Here is a 9,759-nt window from a genome sequence, read left to right on the forward strand (position 1 = left end):
CCAGGGTGGTCTTGATCTCCTGACCTCATGATCTGTCCGCCTTGGCCTCCCAAAGTGCTGGGATTACAGGCATGAGCCACCGCGCCTGGCCTTTTTTTTTTTTTTTTTTTTTTTAAGTTTTTCCATTTGCTGTACTTCATGCTAAGTAGACTGCACCTTTTGCTGAGAGGAGCGCCCAAAGTCACACCATAAAGGTGCCTGTGACTATGTGTGTGGGGGTTGTTGTAAGTGTCTTTTTTTATATTTTTAAAAATTGTTTTTAGAGACAGTCTGGCTCTGTGACCCAGGCTGGCGTACAGTGTCACAATCATAGCTTACTGCAACCTTGGAGACCCGGGCTTAGGCGAGCCTCCCACCTCAGCCTCTTGAGTACCTGGGTCTACAGCTGCATGCTACCGTGCCCAGCTATTAAAAAAAAAAAAATTGTTTGTAAAGATGGGAGTTTTTTTATGTTGCCCAGGCTAGAGTGCAGCAGTGCAATCATAGCTTGCCCCAGCCTCGAACTCCTAGGCTCAAGTGATCCTCCTGCCTCAGCCTCCCAAATAGCTGGGGCTAGAAATGAACACCAACATGCCTGGGCAACAACATTTTTTGTAGGGATGGGGTCTTGCTATATTGTCCCTGCTGGTCTCAAGCTCCTGGCCTCAAGCCATCCTCCTGCCTTGACCTCCCAAAGCCCTGGGATTACAGGGGTGGCAAGTCTCTTTTGCCACATCTACTTGGAGTGGGCAAATACACTGCCCACTAGTGGTGTCTGCTGGCTGGGTGTTGGCCTGAGGAGGGGCTGCTAGGCAACTCTAGATGACTGTCGCATGAGGAAATTCAGGCCCAATGTTGTCAGATCTTCTCAGTTTTCAAGAGGAGATGGAAATCCAGATTTTTACATAAATTCTAAAAATGTAGCCTCTGGCCGGGCTCTGTGGCTCACGCCTGTAATCCTAGCACTTTAGGAGGTTGAAGCGGATAGATCACTTGAGGTCAGGAGTTTGAGACCAGCCTGGCTAACATGGTGAAACCCTGTCTCTACTAAAAATACAAAAATTAGGCTGGGCGCAGTGGCTCATGCCTGTAATCCCAGCACTTTGGGAGGCCAACGCGGGTGGATCAGCTGAGGTCGGAAGTTCGGGACCAGACTGGCCAACATGGTGAGACCCCGTCTCTACTAAAAAAAATACAAAAATTAGCCGTGCATGGTGGCACGCACTGTAATTCCAGCACCTCGGGAGGCTGAGGCAGGAGAATCACTCGAACCCGGGAGGTAGAGGTTGCAGTGAACTGAGATCGTGCCACTGCACTCCACCCTGAAGACTTCATCTTAAAAAAAAAAAAAAAAGGCTCCATAAGAAATCAATGGTGTCAGCCAGTCTAAACCTCCATCTGTGACCTGAAGCTGGCCTTTGGACTGCCAGTTTCTGACCTCTGATGACTGACAGAGCTGTCTTCAGTTTCAGTTCCCTCCTGAGTATCAGAGCCATACACAGAACAGCCTATCAGATGCTTCCACTGAGATGTCCTGAGGCCTCTCAGTTTCCATGTGTTCAAAACTGCACTTGTCATCTCCAAGCTGATTCATCATGGGTTCCTGTTCTTAGTGATGACACACAAGCCCCAGCCAGACCCCCAGGAGACCTCCAAGGCCCTGAGCCTTCCTTCCCCTCTTTCAGTGGATCTCCATGATTTCCTGGCTCTGCTCACTTGTGGCATGCCAGTTCTCACGAGTGCAGGCCTCCATAACAACTGTTTCAGTACCGGCTGAGTGGTTAAGTTAAATATTAAAAAGCCAGTGCCCTGACAATCCCAGGGTCCGTGCCCTCCCCATTTCTTTGCCACCAGCTTCAGGCCCCTACCCTCCCTTACCTGGACCATCTTCACAGCCTCCTAACTGGTGTAGCTATTTACATTTGAATTAATTAAAAGGGACCAGGCTTGGTAGCTCACACCTGTAATCCCAGCACTTTGGGAGGCTGAGGTGGTGGATCACCTGAGGTCAGGAGTTCGAAACTAGCCTGGCCAACATAGTGAAACCCCGTCTCTACTAAAGATACAAAATTTAGCCAGGAGTGGTGTCACGTGCCTGTAGTCCCAGCTACTTGGGAGACTGAGGCTGGAGAATAGCTTGAACCCAGGAGGTGGAGGTTGCAATGAGCCAAGATTGCACCACTGCACTCCAGCCTGGGTGATAGGGCAAGACTCTATCTCAGGAAAAAAAAAAAAAAAAAAAAAAAAGGAATTAATTAAAAGTAAATAATGTTTAAAAATTAGCTCCTGCATCTTACTAGCCACATTATTTCAAGGGCTCAATAGCCACACTTCCTCATTGCATCCTGTGGGCGCACAGTTGCCCTGTGATCATGTTTACTTTGCCTAAGCCCGCCCTGAGGGTCATTTCCCTCCCACAGGAGTCCAGTCTCCTTGGTCCAGGTTACCTCCCCACCCTTGTCACCACCTCACCCTCCTGTTACCCCTCCTCCTGTTTGTCCTCAAGTGCACCCTCTCCAGCCACTCCCGCCTGGCTGTCTCTACCTTCATGCTCCGGGGCCCTTGGCCCTGATGCTTGGATCGCCTCCCGACACCTTGTTTACCTGCTCATCCCAGGCTCAGTTCCAACAGGGCTCACTTGGGGTTTGGTAGCACCCCACCCTCCCCCATGCACCTGCCTGCGTCACCCGCACACGCGGGATATCCTTTTTTTTTGTTTTTGTTTTTTTGTTTTTTTTTTTGAGACGGAGTCTTGCTCTTTCTGCCAGGCTGGAGTGCAGTGGCCGGATCTCAGCTCACTGCAACCTCCGCCTCGCGGGTTCACGCCATTCTCCCGCCTCAGCCTCCTGAAGTAGCTGGGACCACAGGCGCCCGCCACCTCGCCCGGCTAATTTTTTGTATTTTTAGTAGAGACGGGGTTTCGCCGTGTTAGCCAGGATGGTCTCGATCTCCTGACCTCGTGATCCGCCCGTCTCGGCCTCCCAAAGTGCTGGGATTACAGGCTTGAGCCACCGCGCCCGGCCACACGCGGGATATCCTTGAGGGCTCCCTATAGCACTTCTCACCCTGCTGCTGATAATCTGTCCCCCTCTCCGGGTGAGGTCCAGCTGCGCTTCCTTTCTGTCTGCACTCTCCAGGCCTAGCTCAGGAGGCGGCACCCAGGGTTGGGGCTGGAGTTGGGGAGCTGACGGGAGCCTGCATCTTGAGAAGTGACTCAGGGTTGGCAGCAGACTTTCATTTGCAAGGAAGCACCTCACTCACTTGGGGCTAAGCAGGAAGGGGGCTTATCAGTTGGAGTAACTGGCCAGTGCAGGGCGTTTGACTGCGCTCTGGGGTGTTGGGGGTCTCCTGTTCCAGGAGGGAGTGGTGCAGTCGCCTGAGGCTGGCGCCCCCGTGTGGCCCCAAGAGTATAGCCGCTCCCAGGGCCTGGGCTATCTGGTGCAGGACCCTGGCGGGAGGGGGAGGCTTTGGGAAGCTCTCCCAGGAGGGCGAGGAAGTAACTAAGAAGCCTACGGCAGGCTGGGCGCGGTGGGTCACGCCTGTAATTCCAGCACTTTGGGAGGCCAAGGCGGGCGGATCATGAGGTCAGGAGATCGAGACCACGGTGAAACCCCGTCTCTACTAAAGATACAAAAAGAAAAAAAAAAAAAAAAAAAAAATTAGCCGGGCACGGTGGCAGGAGCCTGTAGACCCAGCTACTCAGGAGGCTGAGGCGGGAGAATGGCGTGAACCCGGGAGGCGGAGCTTGCAATGAGCCGAGATCGCGCCACAGCACTCCAACCTGGGCGACAGAGACTCCATGGGTACAACCTTGTATGCCCAACCTAGAGCCCACGGAAGAGTCAGTTCCCAACAAAGACATGGATCGCTTGGCGAGGTGTGTACACCGGAAATAAAATTAGGGATGTTACCAAGGAAAGGAGGAGTGGTTGTGTTACCGGAAAGGGGTCCCAATCCAGAACCCAAGAGAGGGTTCCAGGATCTTGCACAAGAAAGAATTCAAGGTGAATCCATACAGTAAAGCGAGAGCAAGTTTATTAGGAAAGTAAGGGAATAAAAAAATGGCTACTCCATAGGCAGAGCAGCCCCGAGGGCTGATGGTTGCCCATTTTTATGGTTATTTCTTGACTACGTGCTAAACGAGGGGTGGATTATTCATGCCTCCCCTTTTTAGACCATACAGGGTAAATTCCTGTCGTTGCCATGGCATTTGTAAACCGTCATGGCGCTCGTGGCAGTATAGCTGTGAGGACGCCTTGGTTTTGGTGGGTTTTGACCGGCTCCTTTACTGCAACCTGTTTTATAATCAAGATCTTGAACAACTTGTATCTTGTACTGATCTCCTATCTCATCGTGTGACTCGGAACGCCTTAACCATCTGGGTATGCAGCCCAGTAGGTCTCAGCCTCATTTCACCCAGCCCCTATTCAAGATGGAGTTGCTGTGGTTCACACGCCTCTGACAGTTGGCTAGGAAGAAAAGGAGGCGTGGCCGGTTGCTGGGGAGGATCTGTCGACTTTCCCAGAGGTGGTTAGCCGGGAGGCAGCAGCAACCCCCTCATGTAGGAGTGGGTGAAAATCCGAGAGGCACCCCCATTCTTTCCCTCCTCCAGCCTCACGGAGGAACAGTCTCTGCCCACAGCTATTTAATGGAGAAGTTTGGGGAGGTGGTGGTCCCCACCCGCCGTCCCCCCACACCCGCCGTCCCCCCAGCTCCAGCTGCACTGGCCTCCATCTCCTCTGAGCATGCTGTTCTCATCAACCTCAGGGCCCTGGCAGAGGCTGGGTCTATGGCCTGGAACACTTCCCCCGAGGGTCCCCCGCCCATGCTCCCTTACCCGTGCTGTGGGTGGCTGGGGACCTGTCTCAGCTTAAACATACCCCGTATAAGCTCTCAAGCACTCTGAAAGGGTGGCCAGCGTGTTGCAGAGCCCGCTAGGTTCTTCACAGGGAAGCTGTGAGTCCAGGAAGGCCAACCACGCAGAGCCCTTCTCCCATTCTGGTTCCAGCAGGCCCTGGGGACCAGGAAGCAATAAAGGATTCTGGACAGAACAGTGGGGACCTCCGGAGCAGCACAGGCGCCTTGCAAATGTGGAAATGCTCTTTTCTCAATCTCATTAGTCTGAACTTCTAGTCCCGGGAAGATGCTCTGATGTCCGTCGCAGCTGGAGCCACCTGGGAAGGAACTGGCGGGACTGTCGCGCCCTCTAGTGGGGGGTCCTGAGAAGGAACCAAATGCCAGGATTCAGTTCACTGTGGCCCCAGGACCCCGACCACCTCTCCCTCCAAGCCCCCTCCCACGGTGCTGCTGAGGGTTGGCAGCAAGGAGTTGCCTCTTCTTCTTCTTCTACCCTCCCCTTGCTGAGGCTTAGGGTGCTATTTAGGACCGCAGGACTCAGATCTGACGCTGGTGATGAAGGAAGGTGAAGGGGAAGGAGGCTGGGAGCAAGGTGGTTTCCTGATGGGCAGGGAGAGAAGGAGGGAGTTGCTGGGGGGTGGGGGGACCCCGAGAGCAGCTGGAGTGGGGATACTGTGGGTAGGGAGTCACTTCCTTGGGAAGATCCGGGGTCTTTAGGTACATTTTTACGTGAAACTCAAGGGAAAGTCCAAGTCAGTTGGGACTTTAACAGTTTTCTCTCAGAAGAGGAATAATTCCCCTTGAAATTGCTCAAGCATGTCAGTAAAGAAATGTGCACGACAGGTAAACATGTCCTCGGGAGATTTAAGGGATGCAGTGGCAATGGGAGCCCGTGGCACTCATTTCTTCCACTTTGCAGCAGAGAAGGTGTCAGCCTGTTGAGTAGCCAGGAGGTTTATGGGGCAATCTACGGCTCTCGAGGTGATGAAACAGCAGCAGGATAAATAAACCAGAGGACATATGCAGTGGTGACAGAGACCAGGTCTTCTGATGGTGCCCAGTGAACCGAGAATTCTGCCAACCCTACCCTGGGAAGAAAAGGAGGGTTCCAGCTTCCCACGGTCCTTCCCAGGAGCTCCAGGAGCACAGATGAGGTTCCTTCATGTGTGCTGGGCACAGAGTCCCAGCCCTCAGCATCCGTCCTTCCTCCTTCTACATGTCTTTCTGGACTGCTGAGATGAGAAAGCCAAATGCGCTTCCCAAACTCCCTGCAGCTATAGCACACTGGGTGCCTCTAATAGACAGTGCTCAGCAGGATTTGGCATGGTGAAGGCCATCTTCCTGCCGTTGCTTCTGCTGACCAGCAGGGTTGTAGAAAGTGGCTGTGGCCTTTGGACTCTGTGTTCCAGTGTCTGGTCATGAGTGTCCTGGGTGTCCTGGCAGTTGTGGAGGCAGCGGCAGTGCAGCAATTATTGATCCACAGATGGCAACATGGTGGTGGGTGGGTGTGTCCTTGAGCTCAGCAGCCCCACTGGGAGCCTCCTGCCTCTCCAGCTGCCACCCACCACCCACTCCCGTGATTTTACAAGCACCTGATTTCCTGTGCCCCACTCGCCCCTACTTTTTTTTCACCTAGAGTGGTTTGTTTCTGCACTGCTGATGCAGTAGGCACACAGCAAAAGCTGGCTTGGATGGATAAAACAGGAGTTGAATCTACTTCTAAACAGATCTTTGGGACCGTTGGATGTAAAAGGGAGGGTCACAGTGGATTGGCGGTAGGAAGTAGGAGGAACCCCAGAGGTGCAGGGCTGGATGGAGCCCTGTGTGATGGAAGGCAGTGAGAGGCGGGAGGGGAAAGTGTAGTTGGGTCGTGAAGCAGAAGCTCCTGGGAGGAGCAGCCTCTGGCTAAATGGTAACATTGACTGAGTTGACCTTCAGGACCTTAGACTCTCCTTCTCTCCTCACTCTTCCCAGGATCCTGTTAGGGTGGACTTTTGGTAAAAACACAATGGCCCAGGTGCTCCATCCTCCCTCAGACACAGCTGCTCCCTGCAGAGGCCTGGCGAGCCCACTGACATGGAGGCAGAAGGGGCGTCAGGGCCCAGTACTTCTCAAGGGTGGTGGGAGAGGGGTTAGGAGGAGCTGCTTTAGAATAAAAGTCCCCTCCAGATCGAAGCCTTTGATCTCACTCTGGGAATTCCAAGCATCAGTTGTGGGAAGGGGAGTTATTTTTTGATGTTAGGACACCCTGAAATCATAGACCTGAACTGGCTGAGGAGACCTCAAGAGGGCGTCGCTTATGGCGTTATGGAGCATGGCAGTTTAAAACAAGCTCCCGCATTCTTTGACACTCCTTCCACAGAACTGGGGTCTATGTCCCCACCCTTTGAAACTGGGGAGGCTTGTGACTGCTGCCACCAATAGAGCATAGGGGATGCAAGGCCACGTGACTTCTTCTGTTTTTTTTTTTTTTTTTTTTTTTTTTACAGAGTCTCGCTCTGTTGTCCAGGCTGGAGTACAGCGGCGCGATCTCGGCTCACTGTAAGCTCCACCTCCCAGGTTCACGCCATCCTCCTGCCTCAGCCTCCCGAGTAGCTGGGACTACAGGTGCACGCTGCCACACCTGGCTAAGTTTTTGTGTTTTTAGTAGAGACGGGGTTTCACCGTGTTAGCCAGGATGATCTCGATCTCCTGATGCTGTGATCCGCCTGTCTCGGCCTCCCAAAGTGCTGGAATTACAGGCATGAGCCACCACGCCTGGCCCTTCCATTTTTTTGAGATAGAGTCTCTCTCTGTCACCCAGATTGGCATGCAGTGGCGCGATCTCAGCTCAGTGCAACCTCTGCCTCCCAGGTTCAAGCGATTCTCCTGCTTCAGCCTCCCAAGTAGCTGGGACTACAGGCGCCTGCCACCACGCCTGGCTAATTTTTGTATTTTTAGTAGAGATGGGGTTTTGCCATGTTGGCCAGGCTGGTCTTGAACTCCTGGCTTCAAGTGATCCACCCACCTCAGACTTCCAAAGTGCTCGGATTACAGGCTTGAGCCACCACGCCGGAAGGCCCCACATGACTTCTAAGTGCAGGTCATTAAAGGCCAGGCAGCTTTGGCCTGGGTGTCTCGAAATGCTGTTCTTCAGGTGTCCCTCTCTGACACTCCCTCTGAGAACCTCACTGCCAAGCTATGAGAAGCCATGGGGAGGTGCCCTGGAGGTGCTTCAGTTGACAGTCCTAGCTGAGCCATGGTGCTGTCCAGATATGGGAGTGAAGAAGCTGGAGCAGTGAGTCCAACCCAGCCGTCCCAGTCACCCCCAGCCATTCCAGTGCTCCCAGCTGAGGCTCCAGGCTTCACCCCGTCACACCCCACACCCAGTTCCAAACCCCTGACCTCCCCAGACTCTGAAACATAATACAGTGATGGCTGTTGTAGGCCATGATGTTGGAGGTCCTTCAAAACACAGCAGCACCTCAGTGCAACATGGGGTCACTGTCCCTGCAAGAGCCCTGCTGTGGGCTGGTTGCTGACTCCAACATCAGTGGGTTGTGGTGGGGCCCGGCCCCTGTTAGATTCACATTCCCAGATGCACTTTCTGAAATCTGTCAAATGTGTAGCTCACTTCCCCTCCACCGTGTGTGCCACCCTCATGTGGTAGCTGGGTCACAAGGGGACCCTATCACAAGGCTCAGTGTCTTCCCCCGGCTCCGCAGAAATCCCATGACTGCAGTGTTTTGTGATGTTTAAGAAGACCTCACTGAGAGGTGGGGAAGGCAGCCTCCTGCCATTGTTCTCACCGGTCTTCCCTTCCCCCCTTCCCCCTCCCTTCCAGCCCCCAACACCCCATCCCCAGTGTTTCTCCCTTTATAATGCAAAGGAGCTTCCGTTTGATGCCTGGTCACAGCCTGTCCTGCAGACCTTAGGTGCTGGCCTGGCCTCCAGACAGGCTTATCCAGGCATTTCCCCGCAAATAGGGCCTCCACTGCTAATTGGGCAAGCAGTCTCTGCTTGGTTGAGCAGGTGAACAACAGGACCCAGCTCTCTCAGGGGAGCAAACACTGTGCAACTGGCAGGCCTGGGTTTGGGACTGGCTCCACCAACCATTGCTATTGAGCCCTCAGGCAGATTTGGCCATTCCTCCAAGCTTCGGTTTCCCCATCCGTAAAACAGGGATGGTGTTAAGTCCTTGTTGGGGGCTGTTCTCCCTGTGGGAGTGTTGGTAGTGGGGACTGTGCCAGGAAGACATGCAGTTAGACACAGTGCTCAGGTGCCGGCCAGGTGGCCCTGGAGGAAGGCAGTGGCATTTCATTGGTAGCTCCTAGGACATGAGCTCATCTATAGACTTGTCTGTTGCATTAGAGACTCAAAACAACAGTGGTTTAAACAACATGGAAGCTTGGACTTCTCTCACATAACTGTCTTGGCAGGAGACTTTCAGGGCTGGAACAGCAGCTGCACAGGGCCAGTGCTTCAGGCTCTTTCATCTGGTTGCTCTGAAGGTTGATGGACAAGTTTGATCTGAGATGGCCAGCAACCACCTCCTCTGTGTTCTAGCCAGAGAGAGGGGACAAGGCAGGGAGAGGGTGTGCTCAGGTTATCACTTCTACTCCCCTCTTGTTGCTCAGGACTCAGGTGTGTGACTCTCCCAATCGCAAGGGGTGCCGGGAAGCAACATGGGAAGCCGTGTGCCCAACTACAATTAGGGCTCCATGACTTCTACAGAAGCTAGGGGAAGAAGAAGAGTCTGCCACTTCTTTTGATGGAGGGACCCGCCTCAATCATCCACCCACCTACCTTTACCAGTCATCTCAGCTGTTGAGGGTGGGGCAGAGGCTGAGTTACAGAGATAGAAAGATATGTCCCTGCTCTCAAGGGACAACCAGTCTCTGGACTCAAGGGGCAACCAGTTCCTGGGCAAACAAAAGTGGGTAG

The sequence above is a fragment of the Piliocolobus tephrosceles genome, chromosome 10 (assembly GCF_002776525.5).
Source record: "Piliocolobus tephrosceles isolate RC106 chromosome 10, ASM277652v3, whole genome shotgun sequence".
Taxonomy (NCBI): Eukaryota; Metazoa; Chordata; class Mammalia; order Primates; family Cercopithecidae; genus Piliocolobus; species Piliocolobus tephrosceles.